This window comes from Bos indicus x Bos taurus, chromosome 19, assembly GCF_003369695.1.
Source record: "Bos indicus x Bos taurus breed Angus x Brahman F1 hybrid chromosome 19, Bos_hybrid_MaternalHap_v2.0, whole genome shotgun sequence".
NCBI classification, from domain to species: Eukaryota; Metazoa; Chordata; class Mammalia; order Artiodactyla; family Bovidae; genus Bos; species Bos indicus x Bos taurus.
In genome coordinates, this window is record NC_040094.1 from 24,492,126 (window position 1) to 24,515,346 (window position 23,221).

Genomic DNA, 23,221 nt, shown 5'->3' on the forward strand with positions numbered 1-23,221 from the left:
ATATTCACTGGAAGGACTATTGCTGAAGCTGAAGCTGCAATATTTTGGCCACCTGATGCGAAAAGCCCGATTCATTGGAAAAGATTCTGATGCTGGGAAAGATTGAAAGCAAAAGGAAAAGGGAGCGGCAGAAGATGAGATGGTTAGAGGGCATCACCGACTCAATGGAAACGAATTTGAGTAAACTCCAGGAAACAGTGGGGGACAGAGGAGCCTGGCCTGTTGCAGGCCATGGGGTCACAAGGAGTCAGACACGACTTTGCCACTGAACACCACCACCACACACGTAAGGGAGTGTAGTAGCTCTTAGTACTTCTGAGACAGGGTCGCTGCCACAGTCCCTCCACCTCTGCTTCTAGAGTCCCAAGGGTGGGATATGCCTCCCAGCAAAGGCAGTTCAATCAGGCAACCATTATGTACTCAACCACCAACTGCGGAGAGGTTACCCTGTGCCAGGCACTGGAGATGTGGAAATAGACCAGGCCTGCTCTCAAGGAGCCCCGAGGTCTCTGCTGAAGCGCAGAAGAGGGACACAGTTTTGATCCTGTGTGCACTGTTTAAAACGAAATAAAAACAACTTCGAAAACAATCGCAGACCAGTGGAAGAGACAAGTGAGTAATCATAGCCTTGTGAACAGGGAGGGTTCGCGCGGAGCCCAAAGCGTGGGCTTTAAGGGAAGGGCACCGAGCTCGGTCAAAGGCGTCTCGTGGAGGCGGGGCCGGCGGATTCCAACTCCCCTTTGGTTCGCTTAACCCTCTAATCCACACCCACCCCCCGGGTTCCTTCAGGTCCCCGCTTCCTCTGGCTCCTCGTCCCCGCCCGCCCACCTCCGGGTTCCGGTACCCTTCGCCCCGCGCCCTGGCATCCCCCAATTCCCTTCCGCCTCAGCCCGGTCCTCAAGTTCCTCCAGGCCCTTAAGCCCGGTTTTCCCTGAAGGCCGCACCGCGCTGCGCCGGGCGAAGGCCTCTGGTTCTCCCCGGCCTTCGCCCACCCCCGCCGCCCCGCCCGGGACCAGAAGGCCAGCAAGGCCGCAGACCACTGCCCGCATTTCTCCGCCCCACGGCTGCGCCTTCCTTGCCGCTGGGGCGGGGCTGCGGCCGCCCGCGTCTCTGGTTCTCGGCGCATCTCTGCCGGGGGCGGGTGGCCAGGCGGGGTGGGTAGCGAGACGAACTCACTCGAGGAAGGGCCTGGGAACCTGCCGCTGAGACAGCGCCCAGAAAAGATGAGCTAATGTTGCTTTTCTCTGAAATTCTCTCCTACCTGCTTTGCTTCATTAGGCTTAATTAAACTGCTCACTCTGGCTTGGAGGGGCGTTCCCATTCGTTCGCGTTCAAGAGGCTGTCCTCTGCTAATATTAAACAGCTGATCTAAGTGTTTATTACGGCCAGGCGCTGTGTCTGGGGCTCCAAAGACGTTCTCTCTTCTCCTTCACAAGCACCGAATGAGATGGGGACTGTGATTGCCCCATTTTAGAGAGGAGGAAGACTAAGAATTCTGCAGAAGTTGCGGCAGTAAGTTAGTGGTGGGACCAGAGCTGGAATCCCAGACTATTTGGCTCTCAGGCATCTATTTACCTCCACGATGTGCTGTCCCCACAGCACCTCTCCAGAGCTTCTGAGCAAGGGTCTTGGAGCAAAGTGGGTTTGCGGCCCTTGAGGAATGGAAGTAAAATGTGCACACTGGGTAGTTTTTGTTTTTAAGTACCTTCAACTCAAAACACATCTTTTTTTTAATTGTTTAAGGCAGTTGGAATTGGATGTTACAATTGAACGTGTCCTTATTGAGACCGAATTTACATAAAGCTATTTGACCATTTTAAAGTCTGCAGTTCAGTTTTTATTATATTCACAGTATTGCACATCCATTACCAGAACATTTTCATCACCCCCAAGAGAAACCACATAACCCTTAAGCAGTCACTCCTCACCTCCCTCTGCCCCTAGCCCCAGGCAACCACTAATATACTTTCCATCTCTATGGATTTGCCTATTCTGGAAATTTCATATAAATGGAATCATACAATATGTGACCTTTTGTGTCCAGCATCTTTCTTTTAGGGTAATATTTTCAACATTTATCCATGTTGCAGCAGGTATCAATACTTCATTCTGTCTTATGGCTGAATAATAATATTCCACTATACAGATATATCACTTTTCACTTTCATGCATTGGAGAAGGAAATGGCAACCCACTCCAGTATTCTTGCCTGGAGAATCCCAGGGACGGGGGAGCCTGGTGGGCTGCCGTCTATGGGGTTGCACAGAGTCGGACACGACTGTAGCGGCAGCAGCAGCATACAGATATATCACATTTTACTTACCTATTCATCAGTTGATGGACATTTGGGTTGTTTCTATGTTTTGGCTATTGTGAGTAGTACTGAACTATTCCTGCACAAGATTTTGTCTGAATACCTATTTTCAGTTCCATTAAAATGGAGATGCAATGATAAAGACATAAAGTCTCTCTTAATAATTGTATAGCATTCTACTGGAAAGATGTACTGTAATGAAACTGGGTCTCCACCAAAAGGCAGCCGTTTGCAGCTTCTCTCTACTGTAAACAGGGGTGGGATGCTCATCTGGACCACACAGATGCTACAATTTAAGTGTTCTTATCCCTGCTGCCCTGGGGTACAGTGGGAAGTAGAAGGGTCATGAGAAGATGGGATTTAACTCTTTATTTTTAAAAAATTACATATTTATTTAGTTGGGACTTCCCAGGTGGCGCTAGTGGTAAAGAACCCACCTGCCAATGCAGGAGACATAAGAGACAGGGACTCCATCCCTGGTTTGGGAAGATCTCCTGGAGGAGAGCATGGCAACCCAATTCTCCAGTATTCTTGCCTGGAGAATCCCGTGGACAGAGGAGCCTGGTGGGCTACAGTCCATGGGGGTCGCAAAGAGACATTACTGAAGCGACTTAGCACAGCACAGCATTTATTTAGTTATTTATTTGGTTCCACGTGGTCTTAGTTCTGGCGTGTGGGATGGAGTTCCCTGACCAGGAGTCCAACCCGGGTTCCCTGCATTGGGAGTGTGGTGTCTTAGTCACTGAACCACCAGGGAAGTCCCTCAACTCATTTTTTCTGGAGGAGGTATTGAGAGAGTGTCTGAACTTGCCTAGAGATGACCTTGGCTTGACCTCCCTGATGGCAGTGCTTACAGCAGTGGCTCTGAAACCTCAATGTGCATATAGATCACCTGGGGAACTTGTTACAGAGCAGGTTCCTGAGCTGAACCCCAGAGAATCTGGTTCAGGAGGAGGAGGGCTCTGAGAATCTGCTTTTTTAAATAACTTTTTTTGTATTTTTTTACTTTTCTTGGGGTATAAAATACCTCAGTGTTACAAATCACAGTTGATTTACAATTTTGTGTTAGTTTCAGGTGTACAGCAAAGTGAATCACTTGTACCTATACATATACCCACTCTCGTTTAGATTCTGAGAATCTGCATTTTTAACAAGCATCGCAGCTGATTCTCATGTAGCTGGCTGGTAGACCACACCTGGAGAAATACTGACAGTGGAAGAGAAAGTGGAGGGAGGTAAATAGTGTTCATTTGAGAAACAGGAGAGGCTGTCGGGGAGCAGATAGGGAGGGAAATTAATCAGTCTTCTTCAGTTACTCCAGGGCTCCAGTGTGCTTCGTGTTAGGACAGAACTAACAAATCTATCCACTGGCCTTCCTTCTCCGAAATGATCCAGGAATTCTGATGGTCACATAGACCCTAAGACCCCCAGTCTATCTCTAACCTGTTGTTTCCTTTCTTGTGCTCAGCTAGGAGCATAGGGATACACAGAAACATCTCACCACGTTCACTGGGGCTTTAAAAGGATCATGGGCTCAGGCTGGGAAAGGTGGGAGTGCCCCATGGTCACCAGCAGAGATAACCGAGGTTAGGGATGCTGCTGGAAAGTGGGAGAACACCTCTGAGCTCAGTGAGGGGATGGAGTGCAACAGGAACTCTAATGAGTGAAACATAAATGGGTCTAACCACTCAGAAAAACAATTTGACCCAATAACTCCACTGCAGGGTATATACTCCATAGGAAGTCGCATGCTTAAACTCCAGGAAACATAAATATCCAGGATGTTCTCAGCAGAATTTCCAAAAGAGCAAAGAAAAAAAAAAAAACTTAAAAGAATCCAAATGCCCTTGGACAAAAGAATGGACGTATTAATTGTGGCATAGTCACACAGTGGAACACTATGCATATTTCAGACGAGTGAACTGTACACAGATCAGCGTGGATGAGTCTTGGAAACATAAAAAATGAAAATAGTCATCACAGAAAAAAAGGCATTCTTGTTAAAAAATAAGCAAAACTATGCAATTCATTGGGGATTTACTTGTGGGTAAATATAAAGGAAAGCAAAAGACTGTGGGATGGGCTTCTCTGAGGCTCCAGTGGTTAAGAACCTGCCTGCTGATGCAGAGGAAACGGGTTCGATCTTTGGTCCAAGAAGATACCACTTGCCTATATGCCCATATGACTCTATATGGGCTTCCCAGGTGGCTCTAGTGGTAAAGAACCTGCCTGCCAATACAGGAGACATAAGAGACATTGATTCGATCCCTGGGTCAGGAAGAACCCCTGGAGGAGGACATAGCAACTTATGCCAGTGCTCTTGCCTGGAGAATCCCATGGAGAGAGGAGCCTGATGGGCTACAGTCCATAGGGTTGCAAAGAGTCGAACACAACTGAAGCGACTTAGTATATATAACTCTATAACATATATTCTTTTGGCTATATCAAACATCTTGAAATTTTTAAAATGAAGAGAGAGAAAGATGAAATCCTCTAGCCACTACTGTGTTCTCTCAAGGTTATTTAATTCTTGGGTCCCCCCATCTCTCCTCCGACAGGCACTGTAGACCAGAAAGCAAGATGTCAGGCCTAAAGAGACCAAAGGAACGTTGCTCAAACCCACTTCCATCTCAGCATTCAGAGACCAGGGCAAGCCCCTGTTCTGCCCCTTCCCAGTCTGTTTCTCATAGACTGTGTCTATCGCTAAGTAATGGCTTTTTTTTTAGACTTGGTCAGGCTGACGCCATGCTTAGCATTTTTTCTCTGCTGACAGCAGGACTATCCTTGGGACATTGTTCTTCTAAACAAGCAAGCCAGCCTACCACCTACTTTTCTTATCTGAATGCATCCCTAGAAATCACTCTGTTGAATCTGCCGGTTTCACATCTGTCTGCTTCTCCAGGCTTCCTTTTGCGTCTTTGATGAGGCACTTTCTCTCTTTCCTTCTTCCCTGCTTGTGAGCTCAGCACATCTGGAACACTCCAAGGCCTTGATTGTTCGCCTTCTGCCACGTTTCCTAATTCAAACACCACCCATCCGTCAGAAGAGGGCAGAGCTCCTGAGATGAGGTTTTGCCTTGACCAAAGCAGTTGAATAGGTTAGGTGGGTTTCACAGATCCTATTGGTTTGCCTGTAAGATAGAGTTGGTTTTTTTTTTTTTTTTTCACTGCATAGCATGTGGGATCTTAGTTCCCTGACTAGGGATTGAACCCTGCCCCCTGCGTGGGAAGTGTGAAATTCTAACCACTGGACCATGAGGGAAGTCCCCAAAGATTTCCTTCTTTCTTCTTTTTTTTTAAATTCTTTATTTGACTGTACTAGGTCTTAGTTTCAGGGCTTCCCAGATGGCATTAGTGGTAAAGAACCTGCCTTCCCATGCAGGAGACATAGGAGGTACAGGTTCGATCCCTGGGTCGGGATGATCCCCTGGAGGAGGGTGTGGCAATCCATACAAGGATTCTTGCCTGGAGAATCTCAGGGAAAGACAAGCCTGGCAGGCTATGGTCCATAGGGTCGTATAGAGTCAGACACGACTGAAGCAACTTAGCAACAGCAGCAAGCCTTAATTGCAACAAAAGGATCTTTTAGTCATAGCATGGGAATTCTTTCTTGCGGCATGTGGGATCTAATCCCCTTCCTGGGATCGAACCCATGTCCCCCTGCACTGGGAGCTCAGAGTCTTAGCTGTCGAACTAGGGAAGTCCAAGAGAGTCTTGTCTTTGGGGATGCTGATAATGTGTGAGAACCATTAAAAGATGGAAAGGATGTTAAAGTTCATCTAGTTTCACCCACTTGTCTTCAATGGAAAAACTAAGCTGAAGATGAGGAGGAGACCTGGATGGACTGGGGACATTTGACTGGCAGGTGCCTAGAACCCAGGCCTCGTACCTCTCCATTACCTTGCCTCCCTGATACTTGCTGAGACACAGAGGTGTGACAGGAGGAACCTACGGCCAGTTGCCTAGCCCTGCCCCAGCTCCATCCAAGGTCCAGGTGTTCAACCTTAGAAGATGTTGCTTTTCAAACTACTGACATTATCTGGGGGCGGGAAGAGCTTGCCTCAGCTGTCAGCTGGTCCATTGCGCAACTTGGCAAGTTGAGGCCTGAGACTTCCCTTCCCACACCAGGCTCAGCTGTAGGACAGGTCAGGTTGTAGGGAACAACAAAAGAGGTGGGGACTTCCCTGGTGGTCCAGTGGTTAAGACTCCACGCTCACAGTGCAGAGGGCCTGGGTTCAATCTCTGGTCCAGGAACTAGATCCCACATGTTGCAACTAAGAGTCTGCAGACCACAACTAAGATGAGTTACAGCCAAAAAAAAAAAAAAAAATGTGAACACTACCCCTACCTTTCCCTCAGATCCTACTCCCCACTCCCTGTAGGCGTTGTGGTACATTGAGGGTAAAAGAGACCTGAGGAGTGGAAACAGGAGTGGGGAAAGCAAGCTCTCTGTGTGAGCTAAAGGGGGCAGGTCTAGTCCTCCTCCTCACCCCTAAATGGGTCTTCTATTTGGGGGAGGAAATTTGAGGACAAGGTAGAAAGGAAGAAGAAGCTTTTGGCCTGGTCCTGCTTTCAGTCCATGAGCTAAGAATTTATCTTCAAAATGGAGAAAGGTAAGACATTCTCCGTTTCCAAATGGAGGACGTGAGACAGAGAGCTGAGTTGGTCTGTGAGGCTGCCAGCGTGGACTCTAATGGAGGCAGTGGAAACTGGACTTGATGCAAAGATGTCTGGGGTCCCAGTTTGACCCCCTGACTCATGAGGCAGCTAACATGGAGGCTGGGATTGTGCACAGCCTCTCCAAGCTCTGGACTCACGCAGGCTGCCATACTTCAGCCCCAGTCTGAAACAGAGGCCCTATTCAGGAATTCCAGCAAAGGCACTCAGCAATCCAACTAGAGATTGTTTTTTCTCTTCTATTTTTTTTTTAAATTATTCAGCTGTCATACATGACTATAGCACAAAAGGGAGTTCTTTTTTCGTTTAAAATTACACTATACACAGCAAGTCTGGGCTAGATCTTCCAATCTGAAGATCTAGAAAAGGTATTAACCTTTTCTGTGCTGTTCCTGTCTACAGTGCACAGAAGTCCTGTAATTGAAGCCATGCCTTTCAGTCACTAGAGGAGTCTTTGTAGCTGCCAAAGACTTCAGCTCCCAAATTCAATTGTATTAGAACTGGAGCTCAGTTTTGGGGAAGTCTCCCATTCCCATAGATTATGTACAGTTTGGTGGTGGTGGTTTAGTTGCTAAGTCATATCTGACTCTTGCAACCCCATGGACTGTAACTCGTCAGGCTTCTCTGTCCACGGGATTTCCCAGGCGAGAATACTGGAGTGGGTTGCCATTTTCTTCTCCAGGAGATCTTCCCAATCCAGGGATCGAATCCGCCTCTCCTGTGTTGCAAGCAGATTGTTTAATGCTGAGCTATCAGGGAAGCCCAAGTACAGTTTGGGGAAGGCTTTTGTTGGGGTGGGGGTGGGGGGCCACCAGGTTCTCAGGCATTGATCATCACAGGTTGAAGTGGCTCTGTCAACTGTTTCTATTCCAACCTGGCGACCTGGGACTCTGTCCCTGGATGCAGTGAGCGGTCGCAACCTCCCCGAGGATCCAGCCTTCCTGCTCTCAGTCTCACAGCTCTTTGCTTCTTTCCTTCCACCAGCCTGAGGGGAAATACTGATGTACGATTATTAAAATATTTTTTAAAGACTTATGATAGAGTAACGTATGGGTTTTCTCAAAAACACATGAAGTACTTAGATCTAATGGCAGATCTAATAATTTCATACTTTTGAGGTAGTGATAGATATAAACAATATTTCAACATATTGCAATAATCATCAAAAGATCTGAAAATAGCTCATTTCTCTGGTAATGAAGGCAATTTGTTGCCTACACTTATAATTGAAGGAAATGCTATTTTTCAGATACAGGTTAGTGAAAATAAAAAATGTAATTTTTTTCCCATCCAAGTTCAAGGGTCCCAAGTCATAAGAAACCTTGGTCAGAAGAAATTCATCTCTTCTCAATCCTCATTTCCGCTGCCAAAATCTTGGCTCTCTGTGCACCAATGCCAAATAGAAATGTGGAGACAGAGTTATGGAAGAAAAGGAAAGACGTGGCTTTATTACTTTGCCAGGCAAAGGGGGAACACAGTAGGCTAGAGCCTCAAGAACTGTGACCCCCTCCCTGGTGAGTAGGGAAAGGTTATAGAGTCAGGCAGGCATATGTGCAGTAACAGTTATATTCTGCAAAATTTTAAAAGATGGGGTTGCTAACAAGATTAGGATGTGTTCAGGGCCTTAGGAAAGACCCTGATGCTGGGAAAAATTGAGGGCAGGAGCAGGAGGGGGTGACAGAGGATGAGATGGTTGGATGGCATCGCTGACTAAAAGGACATGAGGTTGAGCAAGCTCCGGGAGATAGTGAAGACAGGGAAGCCTGGCGTGCTGCAGTCCATGGGGTTGCAAAGAGTCAGGCATGACAACAACAGCAAAGGGCCTTAGGTGGTCTAGTCTCCTAATCTTGATGAACCCTGGGGTTTCCCTGGTAGCTCAGCTTGTAGAGAATCGACCTGCAATGCAGGAGACCCTGGTTTCATTCCTGGGTTGGGAAGATCTACTGGAGAAGGGATAGGCTACCCATTTCAGTATTCTTGGGTTTCCCTGGTGGCTCAGCTGCTAACGAATCTGCCTGCAAAGTGGGAGACCTGGGTTCAATCCCTGGATTAGGAAGATCCCCTGGAGAAGGGAGTGGCTACCCACTCCAGTATTCTGGCCTGGAGAATTCCATGGACTGTATAGTCCATGGGGTTGCAAAGAGTAGGACACGACTGAGCGACTTTCACTTCCTTTTCTGGTCCTGTAGTCTTGCTGCAGGTAGTTCCATTGCTTTTCCTTCTTTAATTAGCAACTGTTCTGCCCTTTGGAACTGAGAGAAGGTCATGGAGGCTGTAGTCTTGCCTGTGAGAAATGGGGGACGAAAAGACTTCCATGACCAGGAGTCCCACAGGGCCCTGCTTGGCATCATTTCTTCAGAAGAAGTCACAAACTCTCCCTGAGACTAAGTAGCACAAGTCCTGTTATCTGCTTGATTGAAGGAGAAAGTACATACATCGGTTAATATCTTAACAAAAATGTTCCATCTTTACTTTCATCAAGGTTTATTTACTCCTAGTTTACACACACTTCCCTGGTGGCTCAGACAGTAAAAAAGTCCGCCTGCAATGCGGGATACCTGGGATCGATCCCTGGGTTGGGAAGATCCCCTGGAGGAGGGCATGACAACCCACTCCAGTATTCTTGCCTAGAGAATTTCTATGGACAGAGGAACCTGGCGGTCTCCATGCAGTCCATGGGGGTCATAAAGAGTCAGACACGACTGAGCGACTAAGCACACACACACCACACAGCAGTTTTCACACAATCCTAACGTACCCGAGAGTCTCATTTTTTAACTCATGGAAAAAAGAGGAGTACATTTCAAAACAGGGAATGTTGCTATTAAGAAAACACATTTGTAATACCCAAGGTGTTTGCAAACAGCCTGAAATCAGAAAATTGGAAAGATTTAGTTAGTGTAGAAGCAAATAACTATATGTATTTTGATTTCTCTGAGCTAACAATATCTAATATTCATCACTATGACCCTATATGCTGAAGAAAAAGCTAAAGAATATATATTTGTTCATCTGTACTTCGGAAAGAAGGGATAAAGTATATTTGGCATAATGTCCAAGCAAGATGGTTTTTTAAAAATGTTACAAATAAAATAAAGTAGCATCTTAAAAAAAAAAAAAAAAAAAAGATACCCTCAGCAAGTTTTTTGTTGTTACTGTTAGCATATGCATGGTGAAACCCTCCTCCTTTTTACTGAAAAATCAGTCAACTCTCACCAATACTTACTTTCTGGGTGTTTTGTTTTTATTGTTGTTTTTAATAGTAACCATCATAATGATAGTAAGATAGTATCTCCTGGTGCTCTTGATTTGCATTTCTCTGACTGAGCAACTTCACTTTCACTTTTCACTTTCATGCATTGGAGAAGGAGATGGCAACCCACTCCAGTGTTCTTGCCTGGAGAATCCCAGGGACGGGGGAGCCTGGTGGGCTGCCGTCTGTGGGGTCGCACAGAGTTGGACACGACTGACGCGACTTAGCAGCAACGGTTACAATGTTGAGTGTATTTTCATGAGCTTGTTGGTCATTTGTATATTTTATTCAGAAAAATGCCTACTCAAGTCCTTTGCCCATTTTTTAATTGGGTTGTTTGGGGTTTTTTGTTGTTGCTGAGTGGTATATCTTTTGGGATTATTTTATATCCATCTTTTCTGCATCCTGATATTTAGGGTGTGCCTACTATAAGAAGCATATGCTTCCTTGTTAGTCCATTTGAGAATCTTTTTCTTTTAATTGCAGTGTTTAGTCTAATTGTGATTGTTATTGTAATTGTTATCCATTGTTCAGACTCTTTGCAACTCCATGAACTGCAGCAGGCCAGGCTTCCCTGTTCTTCACTATCTCCCGGAGCTTGCTCAAACTCCTGTCCATTGAGTCGATGATGCCATCCACCATTTCATCCTCTGCTTTCCCCTTCTGCTCCTGCCCTCAAGTTTCCCCAACATCAGGGTCTTTTCTAATGAGTCAGGTGACCAAAGTATTGGAACTTCAGCTTCAGCATCAGTCCTTCCAATGAATACTCAGGGTTGATTTCCTTTAGGATCGACTGGTTTGATCTTGCTGTCCAAGGGACTCTCATGAGTCTTCTCCAGCACCGCAGTTCAAAAGCATCAAATGCTGCTCTACAAATTACCCAAAACTTAACAGCTTAAAGAACAATAAACATTTATTGTCTTACACAGTTTCTGTAGGTTATTAATTTGGCAGGAGCTTAGCTGGGTGGTCCCAATAAAGGAAGTCTCAGGGTTATTTCATGACGTCGAACATTCAAAGGATAACATGTGGGAAGCTGATCCAAACTTAGAAAGGGGTATAACAATTGGCCAAGTCATAGAAAATGAGCCTCTTTGTATCACAAACTATATGAGAAGGCAAGCACTGATAATCTTTTACAAAGAAATAAAACATCTTAAAAAAAAAAAAAAGAAATAAAACATCTTAATTTTCAATGTTTCTAGTGTTTTAAATTAGTGTACTGAGTAAATGTTAACTTTCCTTGTATTTTTTTCATTTTCCTAAATAGTTATAATGGGCTTCCCTGCTAGCTCAGATGGTAAAGAATCTGTCTGCAGTGCAAGAGACCAGGGTTTGATCCTTGGGTCAGGAGGATCCCCTGGAGAAAGACATGGAAACCCACTCCAGTATTCTTGCCAGGAGAATCCTGTGGACAGAAGAGCCTGATGGGCTACAGTCTATGGGGTTGCAAAGAGTTGGACACGACTGAGCAACTAACACACACAAACAGTTATAACTGACAGTAGAGTTTTTAATGTTTTAATCAAACTAATTAAAGGTCACAGAACAATGATACTTTTTCTCACTGACTATTAAGATTGCTATGCATGATTTCAGCTTTCACAGTCATTTTATGGTCCTGCTTTGCCATGCAAAGCAGAGATTGTCTGTATATATTTATTACCGGGATTTGGACTTACATAATCTTGGGAGCTGGTTAAGCAATTTCTGGAAGGCTTTTGTCTTCACGTCTGATGCTGGAGCTTGAAGTCCACAGAGCAGGCAATTGGAAGGGGAAAATGGTTGTCATGTGGAGGAGAGCAAGACTAAGCTAGAACTTACAACATGAGCTGGAGCCCACAAGGACCTCTGAAGTCCATGTTGGTTCTTATTGCCTCAAATGTTGATGGTGTGGGCATTCTGCAGAAGCCAGGGCTCTTTGCACAGAACCAAATGCACACACCTGGCCCAGGAGTCAGAGAAGCTCAAGGAAGAGTAAGGGGAAGGTGAAGCAGTTACACACATGGCTTCTGCCTCTTGCTGATGAGGTGAGGCAGCAGGTAACCAGCAACATGTGTCAGCTACAAAATGGCTGCTGCTTCACTTCCACCCTCCAAATCTACTACAAGAAACTCCTGGTGGCCCATACTAACTGGAAACATACCAGAAAGGGAATTCTGGGAAATGCAATTCAGCCCAGCAAAGTTAATACATTTCAAAGCCATTGTACTTACTGTATAGCTTAATGGTTATGGACTCAGGCCCTAGAATCAGACTTTCCAGGTTTGAATCACACGCAGTTCCTTTATTTCAAGCTGTGTGTTCACGAGTAAGTTACTTAGTTTTTCTATGCTTAGTTTCTTTGACTACAAAATGAAGATACAGTAGTAGTACTTATAAAATTTGTGTGAAGTTTAAATGAGGTAGTATAGAGACACTCTTGATACAGTATCAGTAAGACTTGGCCCATTGGAACAGTTCAATAAATATCAGGGTTTTTTTTTTTTTTTCTGATCTTAGGCAAATTATTTATTTATTTATTTACGATTGTTCCCCTCAAAATACAAGATCTTAGTTCCCCAACCAGGGATTGAACCTGTGACCCCTGCAGTGGAAGGGCAAAGTTTTAACCACTGGACTGCCAGGGAAGTCCCTTGGGAAAATTATTTACTCTTTCAGAGTTTCAGTGTTTTTCGTCTGTAAAGTAGGGAACTTCCTTGGCCTATTTTAAGACTTCTATTGAGAATCAAATGAAATAACCAGGAGGGAGGGGATATGTGGATACCTATGGCTGATTCACGTTGATGTTTGTCAGACATCAACACAATATTGTAAAGCAATTATCCTTCAGTTGGACATTAAAAAAAATACTACATTAAAATATATATTGTTTAAATATGAACAGAGGTGACGGTGATGACAAGCACCTTTCTTAGCTCCTTCCAGCCTGAGGACTGATACCTACCCCAGGGATGAGTCTAAAGCAAGCTGTTTGGTGAGTATTCATTAGAAAAGTGGTTCTCCAAGTGTGCCATTTTAATGTAAGATGTTACTAATAGGAGACGTTAGGCGGGAAGGGGGTGGCATAAGAAACTCTGTGCTATCTTTGCAGTTTTTCTGTAAATCCAAAACTATTCAAAGTTTTACAAAAAAATAACAACTCAAAAAATAAATGGAAATAAAACTTAAAAGACGAAAATGGTTTTCAAACTTTAGCAGGTATTAGAATCGCCTGCAGGGCTTGTTGGAATATACCTTATGGGGCCCTACTCCTTGAGCTCTGATTCAGTAGGTCTGGGATGGGGCCAGAGAAATTGTGCTTTTAATCATCAGAGCTGAGAGTGCTAATCTGTGGATCACACTCTGAGAACCACTGACATAAAACTGAGACTATATGAATTTTCCTGTATTTCTCATGAACACAGACTTGCATTCATCATGACCCATCATTTCTTGGCTCATTCTGGCTATGACATCAGCCAACATTTACTTCCCAGGCAAGAAGAAGGAGACAACTCATGACCTATTCAGTCACTCAGCAGAACAGTTAAATGAGGCCTGGAAAATCCTTTTTATCTTCCCCCTCTTTTCTCCAATCTCTTTAAGCCTCCAGGCTGTAGATCAAGCCATGCTTAAAAAAATACACACATATATGTATTTAGATATATAAGTTTCACTGTAAGAAGAAGGTGCTGATGGAAGAGAATTAAGAAAAAGTAGAAAGAAGAAAAAAAATTACCAACTGCTTTCCCATCCAAAGACAGCCACTTAATATTTAATTTTTGTACATTTACTTCTTGAATTTCATTTCAACTATATTTTATGAGGTTTATCTCTTTTTTATTTTAATTTTTCTTAATATACATATTTTATTAAAGTACAGTTGACTTACAAATTTCAGGTGCACAGCAAGGGTGGTTCAGTTATGCATATACACATATATTATTTTTAAAATTATTTTCCATTATAGGTTATTATGAGATAGTAACTATAGTTTCCTGTGCTATAAAGTTTTTCTTTTAAACATTGTTGTGATCAAAAAAGACATATATTTTTATATTCTGCTTTGTCACTTATTATATCATAAACATTTTGTATTATTATACAGTATTTATACACTTGTATAATAATACAAACATTAAATGATTGCACAACAATGAAATTGTTCCCCTTTTTTCAAATACTCCAGATTTTGCAATTTTTTCACTATTGTAAAAAGTAAAAGGAGGTTCAAATTTCACAATTGCATGAACTCGTGCAGAAAAATACAACTTCCATTATTTTCCTATAACTGAACTAAATTTCTTTCTTAAAGAAAGTTCTCTTGCAGGAAGTTCTAGAGAACCCCAGTCTCTAGAACAAAAACATAATCAATAATCATAATCATTTCTAGGTAAACCCAGTCATAACCAGAATCTTTCTACTCTATCTTGTTCTTCACCTCTGCTGCAGAAGGAATTATGCAAATATCACGAAGGAGTAAACGAAGAGGGGCCAACCTCTCCTTGATCTCCATCTGCTTTGTCCCACGGTGGTCTCCTATTCCAGTATAACAGGTGAGCCCTCCCTGTCTCACTCATAGAAAGGGGGCAGTGGTGGTGCTGTGCCTGTGGGAGTTGGGAAGGGTCCCCCTAGTATCCTGACAACCTGTTTATGTGTAACCACATCTTATCTGTCCATGTGACTTCTCCTAACCCAGCCAGGGGTCCCCACCACCCACCCCTGCCAGGAGTAGGCTGTAGAAGCTGGGAGAATCTGTTTCCAGTCCCAAGCCTAGACACCCAAAGGTATCATTTCAACTCCATGGTGTCTGCACCATAACAGAGGGAGATTTGCCTAATAAGTCTCCTTTGTTGCCTGCCTAAACCTTGCCTCAAACAATAAAAGAGGTTTACTGAACTTCAGGTGGGGTCAGACACAGTTCCTGCTGTTCTGTTTCCTCTTCAAATTCTCCGCCTGCCTTTCCTCTCTAAATAGGTCTTATTTTCTCTAATGTGGAGGTGGGGAAGATTGTTTTTCACTGTAGTTTTGACATGTCTCTTCCTTCATCTTTTGGTTTTATACTCAAGTTTAAAAGCCAGCTCCCCACCCCACACTGTGCGGCTTGCGGGATCTCAGTTCCCAGACCAGGGATTGAACCTGGGCCCACAGCAGTGAAAGCAGTGAGTTCTAACCACTGGATCACCAGGGGATCCCCAAGAGCCAATATTTTATGGACTCTTTTTTTTTCTAGGTGTCCTGGAGGGGCAGAGGGAGGTGAGGATGAAAAAAAAATGGCGGGATGGTGATGTTGAACTAAAAGGGATTTTGGGGAAGGGAAAGAACACAGCAGTTATGCTCTTAAACTATCATCCTGCCTCATGATAATGCTGCTGGGACAGCACCATGGCACCTTTGACAGACAGGGTGGAGGAAGTGTGAATGAAGGCCTGAGGTCATTAAGGAAGACAAGGGGAGGTTCTGGAGAATGAGGGTGGAGAGAAAGATATAAACATGTGGTCCACCCTTGGAACAATGGCGGTACCATCCAGGAAACTATGAGTAATTGCCTGCCCCTCCTCCCTCAGTGAGTAAAGACTGGGAGAAGTCTTTGACACACTGAAGGTTGCCCTTTCCAACCCACAGGGCCAATGATGATTGCCCAAAACAACTAGTTTATTCAGACAGTCCCTGCTCCTCACAATCTGTCATTCACTCAGCAATCAAGCAATCTACATAAACCCTTTATGTGTATATGATTTAGATGTTTTGTTTTTTGCTTTTTTGGTTTTTGTTTATTTGTTTTTTTATTTCCTTTAAATATTGTCCCAGAAGCGAAATTACTGGGTCAAAGGATAAAACTTGTGTAATTCCGATGTTAAATAATTCGATGTCTTAATACAAAAAGTGTTAAACTGTTAACTCAAAGGGGATCAAGCATCAGACCCCGGCGGTAAACAATAAATTGGTACGATCTTTCTGCAGGGAAATTTGTCAACATGTCAATATATGTTCCACAGTTTGACCTAGCACTCCACTTTTGGGAATTTATCTGAAAGAAATAATTAGATATACAGGATGTATGTGCCAGGAGATTCAAAGAAGCATATGTATAATAGTTAAAAGTAAACATGGTTTAACTATCTAATGATAAAGGATTGTTAATAAAAAAAAAGTACATCCGTATGATCAAACATCATGCAGTCATTAAAAACAAGAATCAGTATTAACTGAGAAGAAAAATATATTCAAGATATAGTGCGCAGTGAAAAAAGGTTAGAAGAAAAATCTTACATAGTATCATCCCTTTTAAATGTATATTGTGTTGTTGTTGTGTAGTTCCTCAGTCGTGTCCGACTCTTTTGCAACGCCATGGACTGTAGCCCACCAGGCTCCTCTGTCCATGGGATATTCCAGGCAAGAATACTGGAGTGGGTTGCCATTGCCTTCTCCAGGGGATCTTGCTGACCCTGGGATCGAACACACGTCTCCTGCATTGCAGGAGCCACCAGGGAAGCTCCTCACATTGCGTGCTGCTGCTGCTAAGTCACTTCTGTCGTGTCCGACTCTGTGCGACCCCATGGACGGCGGCCCACCAGGCTTCCCCGTCCCTGGGATTCTCCAGGCAAGAACACTGGAGTGGGCTGCCATTTCCTTCTCCAATGCATGTAAGTGAAAAGTGAAAGTGAAGTCGCTCAGTCGTGTCCGACTCTTAGCGACCCCATGGACTGCAGTCTACCAGGCTCCTCCGTCCATGGGATTTTCCAGGCAAGAGTACTGGAGTGGGGTGCCATTGTGTTGATGCATAAAATAAAAGACCAGAAGGAAACACACCAACATATTAGTAGTGGTTATCACTAGAGGGCAAAATTATTTTCTTTTCTTGGTTATTCTTTTCCATATTTTTTACCTTAAATTACATTATTTTTAAAATCAAGGGAAATAAACACTGAAAGGTAGCATACATAATTAGGCCACTTGGAATGTTATTTTATACATTTTAATTTGCTATTCACATAATGATCTATCTGCATTGCAATCTATCTGCACTAATTTCTTGGGCTTCATATATTGTTTTTTTGTCCATGTCCCATGGCATGTGGATCTTAGTTCCCTGACCAGGGATAGAACCTGTACCCAATGCATTGGAAGTGCAGAGTCTTAACCACTGGACTGCCAGGGAAGTCCCCTTGGACTTCATACTTTTTTTCATTTCATTCAACTCAAGCCCTGCTCTTCCTCGGGCTTTAAGTCTGGAATCCCCCATTCTTGTTCCCCTTCTCTGGTTGCCTCTGCCTCCTCCCACAGGCCCCTGTTCTGTCCCCACCAGGCTTCCTTACTTCATGTTCTTTTCAGAAGTGGTGTACCTCACCCACATGATATCTCACTTAAGTGGTTCAGCCTGGAAAATCTCCAAGGACAGTTGACCTTAACTGACCTTCACTGCAGCCAGACTTGGAGGTCATAGTCCTCTGCATTGTGGGGCCCTGGCGTAAACGAGGGTGCCAGCCAAAGTGGCACTTCTGGGGCACTTAATAGGTCAACCAAAGTTCCCTGTCAAGTAATCACCTGGGCTGGGCCATTAATGGATCCTGATAAGTTGCTGAGAAGGTCTGGTCTTCAACCCTTGGACTCTAGTCATGGGAGAACTCAGCAGAACTCAAAGTCCTGCTCACTTAGCTGGCCAGCCCTACCCTTAAATCTGAACATTGGGACTGAGGCGGGGACAGACAGCAGGGAAGCTTCCCACAAGCTCAGGGGGCCATCAAACCTCTTCCCCCAGCTGACGGCATTCACTTTCCCTTCTGATTTACTTCACAGTGAAATGTTAGGGCTGATATCTTCTTGGTGACTATAGATCGTGGGCTCATATACGGCCACGGAGTTAGAAAGGCCATTAGATACCACCTGCTCCAAGCCTCTCCTTCTGCAGCACAGAGAAGCCAAACCACGTGCCCAGAGCTACTCAGTTTATGATGCCGCAGGTAGCAAAGCCCAGGGTTCCTGACTCCTAACTCAGAACTCTTGCTTCACTGTGATACTGCTCGTCTTATTTGCAAATGGGGTATTTCTAAAGAACTCTGTTGTGCTTTGTGATCTTACCCTCAAATCAACACTGACTCAGAATGAGACTGTAAACCATCAAAACTAGAAAATAAATGAGTACTATCTAGTCATTTTATGTTTTTAAACTTTTAATTTTATATTGGAGTATAGCAGATTAACAATGTTGTGAGTTTCAAGTAGACAGCAAAGGGACTCAGCCATACATATATGTGTGGCCATTCTCCCCCAGACTCCTTGCCCATTCAGGCTGCCACATAACACTGAGCAGAGTTCCCTGTGCTATACAGCAGGATCTTGTTTGTTACCCATTTAAAACGTAGCAGTGCTATACCTATGACTGATTCATGTTGATGTACAGCAGAAACTAACACAATATTGTAAAGCAGTTACCTTCCAATTAAAAATAAATAAAAAGAAAAGAAATAAAAATAAATAAATTAAAAAAACAACATAGCGATGTGTACGTTTTGATCCCAAACTGTCTCTTCCCCAAGAGAGATTACTCAGGATCCCTTGGCTGTGCAGGTCTGGAGCCAGACCCCTGGTGTCATTCACAACTGTTTCCACTACAGACTGCCCAGGCCTCAGCCAAACAGGACTGGACCCCACAGAAAGCAGACTTGTGTCTCCAGGCACACATAGTCAACAGCAACTTCTTAAACAGATTACTCTTCTCTACTTCTTTTCCCTCCTTCCTTTAGTTTGATGTCCTTGTCTTTAATTCTAGTAAAGATAAATGACCCAGCTTGTGCGGAGAGTCGTGCTAAGGAATGTAGATCCCAACCTAGGAAGAAAGAAGTAAGAGCAAATAAGAAGTAAAGCTAGGATAAATGTGTGTTGGGGAGGAAAATTAGGCTGAATCTGAAGGGTTTATGGGGACGATATTTTTCAACTATTATTTCTTTTTCATTTTTTGCCACACTGAGTGGTGTGTGGGATCTTAATTCCCAAACCAGGGATCAAACCTGTGTCCCCTGTATTGACAGCTTGATTGGAATCTTAACCAGTGGACCACCACAGAAGTCCCCCTTTCAAATATTACTGAGATTGTGATCTAATGCTTCATTTAATTAAAGACAGAATGTTTGAAATCAAGATTCTTTTCTTTGTAGATTGTTTGAAACTCTGAAAGATATGTGTGAATGATTTGCTCATCTGTATCACCAAGGACAGATAATTGCTAAATCATAGCACAGAAAATAAAGAGTCAGTATTCTGCCTCCAGGTGCTAGGCTGGTACATGTCTCCATAATCCAATGTAAATAACTGTCTTTTCTTTTTCTGATATCTCCAGGGATATAATATCACATCCTGTGAAGGAGGATTACAAATATTCTCTGAAGGATTACATGCTGAGCAAGAGCAGGAGATGGAATACTCTAATTGCCCAGGGATAGTTCATGTACCTCTTTTGGGACTGAGGTCTGAGATCAGCCTCACCCAGCCATGGATTGAAAGTGAGAGAGGTGATCCTCCAAAGGAAAATTGGGGGAAGTAGACAGCAGGGCAGGCAAAAATAGCTCTTCCCATAACAGAGACATTGATAAGTCTCTAGAGGTGATCATGTGTTAGATAGGGTTGATGGACTCTTCAGCATTTACTCCAGTGGTCCTTCCTCTGTTGCAGAGGCTGAAAAACTAGAGCTGCATTTACTTCCCAGATTGTATGCAGCAAGGATTCTGGGTACAAATTAAGCCCTGCCACTTAGATACATTTCTATGAGATTTGAAAAGCGGAAGTGACGCAGAAGTAATGCCATGTTCTTCTTGCTTTGGACTGTTTGCTTCTGGCAAACAAAGCCATGAGATGCCAACATCCAGTCTCCAGGTTCAAAGATGTTGAGAGGAAATTGTGGGGGCAACAATGGCAGAATTCCATGTTCCAGTGTCCAGGTTGGTTGGGGTGAGTAGCAACAGCCTTGTGGTCTCAGCTTTCTGATACTTGGATTCTAGCTAGAAAAGTATGTCCTAAGACTCACCCTTCTAAAGGAAGACAGAGGGACTGACTCCCCCTGAGCCTATTCCATGTGCCCATCCAAGGATTTGGTTATTGCTAGTTTTTGTACTGAATCCATTCTATTTAAACACTGGAGGGGACTTCCCTGGCAGTCCAGTGTTTAAGACCACTTTCCAATGCAGGGGTTGTGGGTTCAATCCCTGGTCAGGAAGCTAAGATCCCACATATCTCATAGCCAAACAAACAAAAACAAAATGTAAAACAGAAGCAATATTGTAACAAATTCAATGAAAGTCTTTAAAAATGGTCTGCTTCAAACTTTGCACCCAGCACTGCAATAAATATCAGAAATTGAATAGCAATAATGGCTTTTGAAAATGGTGCAATGCACAAATAAATGCTTTTCCTTATTAGAATAAATAAAGTAGTTGCTTAAAATCGTCTATATATATATATATATATATATATATATATGTATGTATATGTATATATATGAAGTGAAGTGAAAGTCACTCAGTTGTGTCCAACTCTTTTCAACCTCATGGACTATATAGTCCATGAGATTCTCCAGGCCAGAATACTGGAGTAGGTAGTCTTTCTCTTCTCCAGTGGATTTTCCCAACCCAGGGATTGAACCCAGGTCTCCTGCATTGCAGGTGGATTCTTTACCAGCTGAGACACAAGGAAAGCCCAAGAATACTGGAGTGGGTAGCCTATCTCTTTTCCAGCGGATCTTCTTGACCCAGGAATTGAACTGGGGTCTCTTGCGTTACAGGTTGCGTTACAACTGAGCTATCAAGGAAGCGCTGGAAGTGATTGTGTTTGCTCACCTGATCCCTGACTGATACGGCTGTGTGGCTTAAAGAAGCACCTGTATGGTTGGATTCTGATATGACCTCTTGCCTTCTTGAGAATTACTGATGTAAAAGAATAATGACATGGTTCAGGATACACTAAGAGATAAAAGGAAATTACAAAGTTACCAATACTGTAGTCTGATTTTCTGCTCTCCTTCCTTAATGTGCTTGAGTCTATAACCCAGATGTCTGCCTCAAGAGATTGCCTCTATTTTCAGCCTTCAAGAGTCATGCTTTCCTGATTATCCAAATAGAATGACTCCAGCCTCTATTCCATGTCCTCTAGTGACCATCCTCAAAAAAAAACTCCTATGATTTTTCAAGGGGCTCCTTAGTCTTTTGGACAACTTGCAAAATTCTGTATCTTCACCTTGTTTTCACCCCCAGTTTTGTTCCTTGCTCGACCACCTCATTCCTTCATTTCTCCAAAAGCACTGCTTCGCCAACCTCAAACTGTGTGCAGCAGATTTTTACTAAAGATGTGAGGCTTAGAATCACTCTACAGTCTGGGTGATAGCTCCAAATTCAACATTACACATCAGTGCGTTCTCCCTTCTTAATACACTTCTTGATCCCTATGTGTTCGCCACCTCCCCCAGGGCTGCACACTAGCCTACCATGTGCCTTTGTGCGAATAAGGGGAAGATACCTGCTTTGAGAGGAGCTGATGTAAAACATGCCCCAAAAGAACATGTGGGCAACTGGAGATTTGTGCTCCATCTTAACTGGGCAATTGCTACTCCATTCCAGCTGATTGCAGCATTGCAGGAACTCCAGCCAGGGTTGCTAGGCATTACAAAAAAAAAAGCCAGAAACCTAGATTTTTATTTAGAAATCCTCAACTTCATTTGTTAGGAACTAACAGGCAAATCAAGGTATTTATTAAGTACTTACTATATGGCTTTTAAACATGAATTTTAAAAAATATATTTATTTTTATTTATTTATTTGGCTGAGCCAGGTCTTAGTTGCAGCAGCCAGGATTTTTAGTTGTAGCACGTGGGATCTAGTTCCCTGACCAGGGTTTGAACCCAGGCCCCCTGCACTGGGAGCAGGGAACCCCAGCCATTGGACCACAAGGGAAGTCCCCTAATTACTTTATAGGTATTAATTATTTTGTCTTTATAACAGCCTATTAGGTAGTTACTATCATTATCTCCACTTTACAGATGAGGAAACTGAGATGCAGAGGTTAAGTTGCTCAAAGTCATATGGATAATAAGTGGCAGAACACGATTTGGCTCTAGAGACCACCCTCTTAAACTATCATGCTTTTCTGCTATGAACTAAATCTGGCCCATATATTGCAAGTTTTTGCTCTTTGTTTAGAGACCAGTGCTATCCTATAGTTTTCTGTGATGACGGAAACATCCTTCTCTGTGCTGACCAATAGGGTAGCCACTAGCCACGTGTATCTGTTGAGGACTTGAAACACAGCAAATGCAACTGAGGAACTGAATTTTTAACTTTGTTAAATTTCAGTAGCCTCTTGTGACCAGTGCCTACTGTGTTGGATGATGTGGCTCTAGACTCTTTTCTTCTTTCAAACTCTGTCTCAGTTTGCTCCATGCCTTAATTTTTTAACATTTAATTTTACAGTCCTTAATTGCTACCATTTTATTGCTCGCTTTGTGTTTTTTTTCAAAAATACTTTCTCCCTTTTCTTAACCATACTCTGGTGGGGCAGGAGGAGGTACCATTTGTTTATATTTGTAGATTCATGGGGTCCAAAAAGCTATTTTCCTCTATGGAAGAATTTTCGCTCAGATAGGAATCAAGCTACTCTCCTAGGGGTAGAAATGCAACAATCATGGCCTTTATTTTCTAAACAGCACTTTCCCTCTTTGATATATTGAGAAATATAGAAAAGATTGTGAAGATATGCACCAAAATGCTAATGGTTATGTTTAAGTAGAAGAATATATCATCTTTCTTTCTTGGGCCTTTAAAAAACTTCTCCAGTGAACTAGTAAGCCTTTTGAAATCATTTAAAAATAGCTATAAAACAATTCTCTTCAGAGTTCAGCAAAGGAAAGCCTCAGGAAGGGAGCCTCAGAGGGGCCCAGAGGGCAACTAGTGCGGGGAGGGGGAGGGGCTGCAGGCTGGAGGGAAGGGGGCAGGGGGTCAGGGAATGGAA

The 23,221-nt window shown here is 43.5% G+C and overlaps 1 long non-coding RNA gene across 1 annotated transcript; it reads left to right on the forward strand.

Moving 5' to 3' along the window:
• The first annotated feature begins 239 nt into the window (after positions 1 to 239).
• LOC113878384 lies at positions 240 to 21,196 on the forward strand. The gene is made up of 5 exons (XR_003506975.1): positions 240 to 612; positions 13,131 to 13,220; positions 14,678 to 14,781; positions 19,566 to 20,173; positions 21,003 to 21,196. It is a non-coding gene; the product is annotated as an uncharacterized LOC113878384 (long non-coding RNA).
• Positions 21,197 to 23,221: the final 2,025 nt, after the last annotated feature.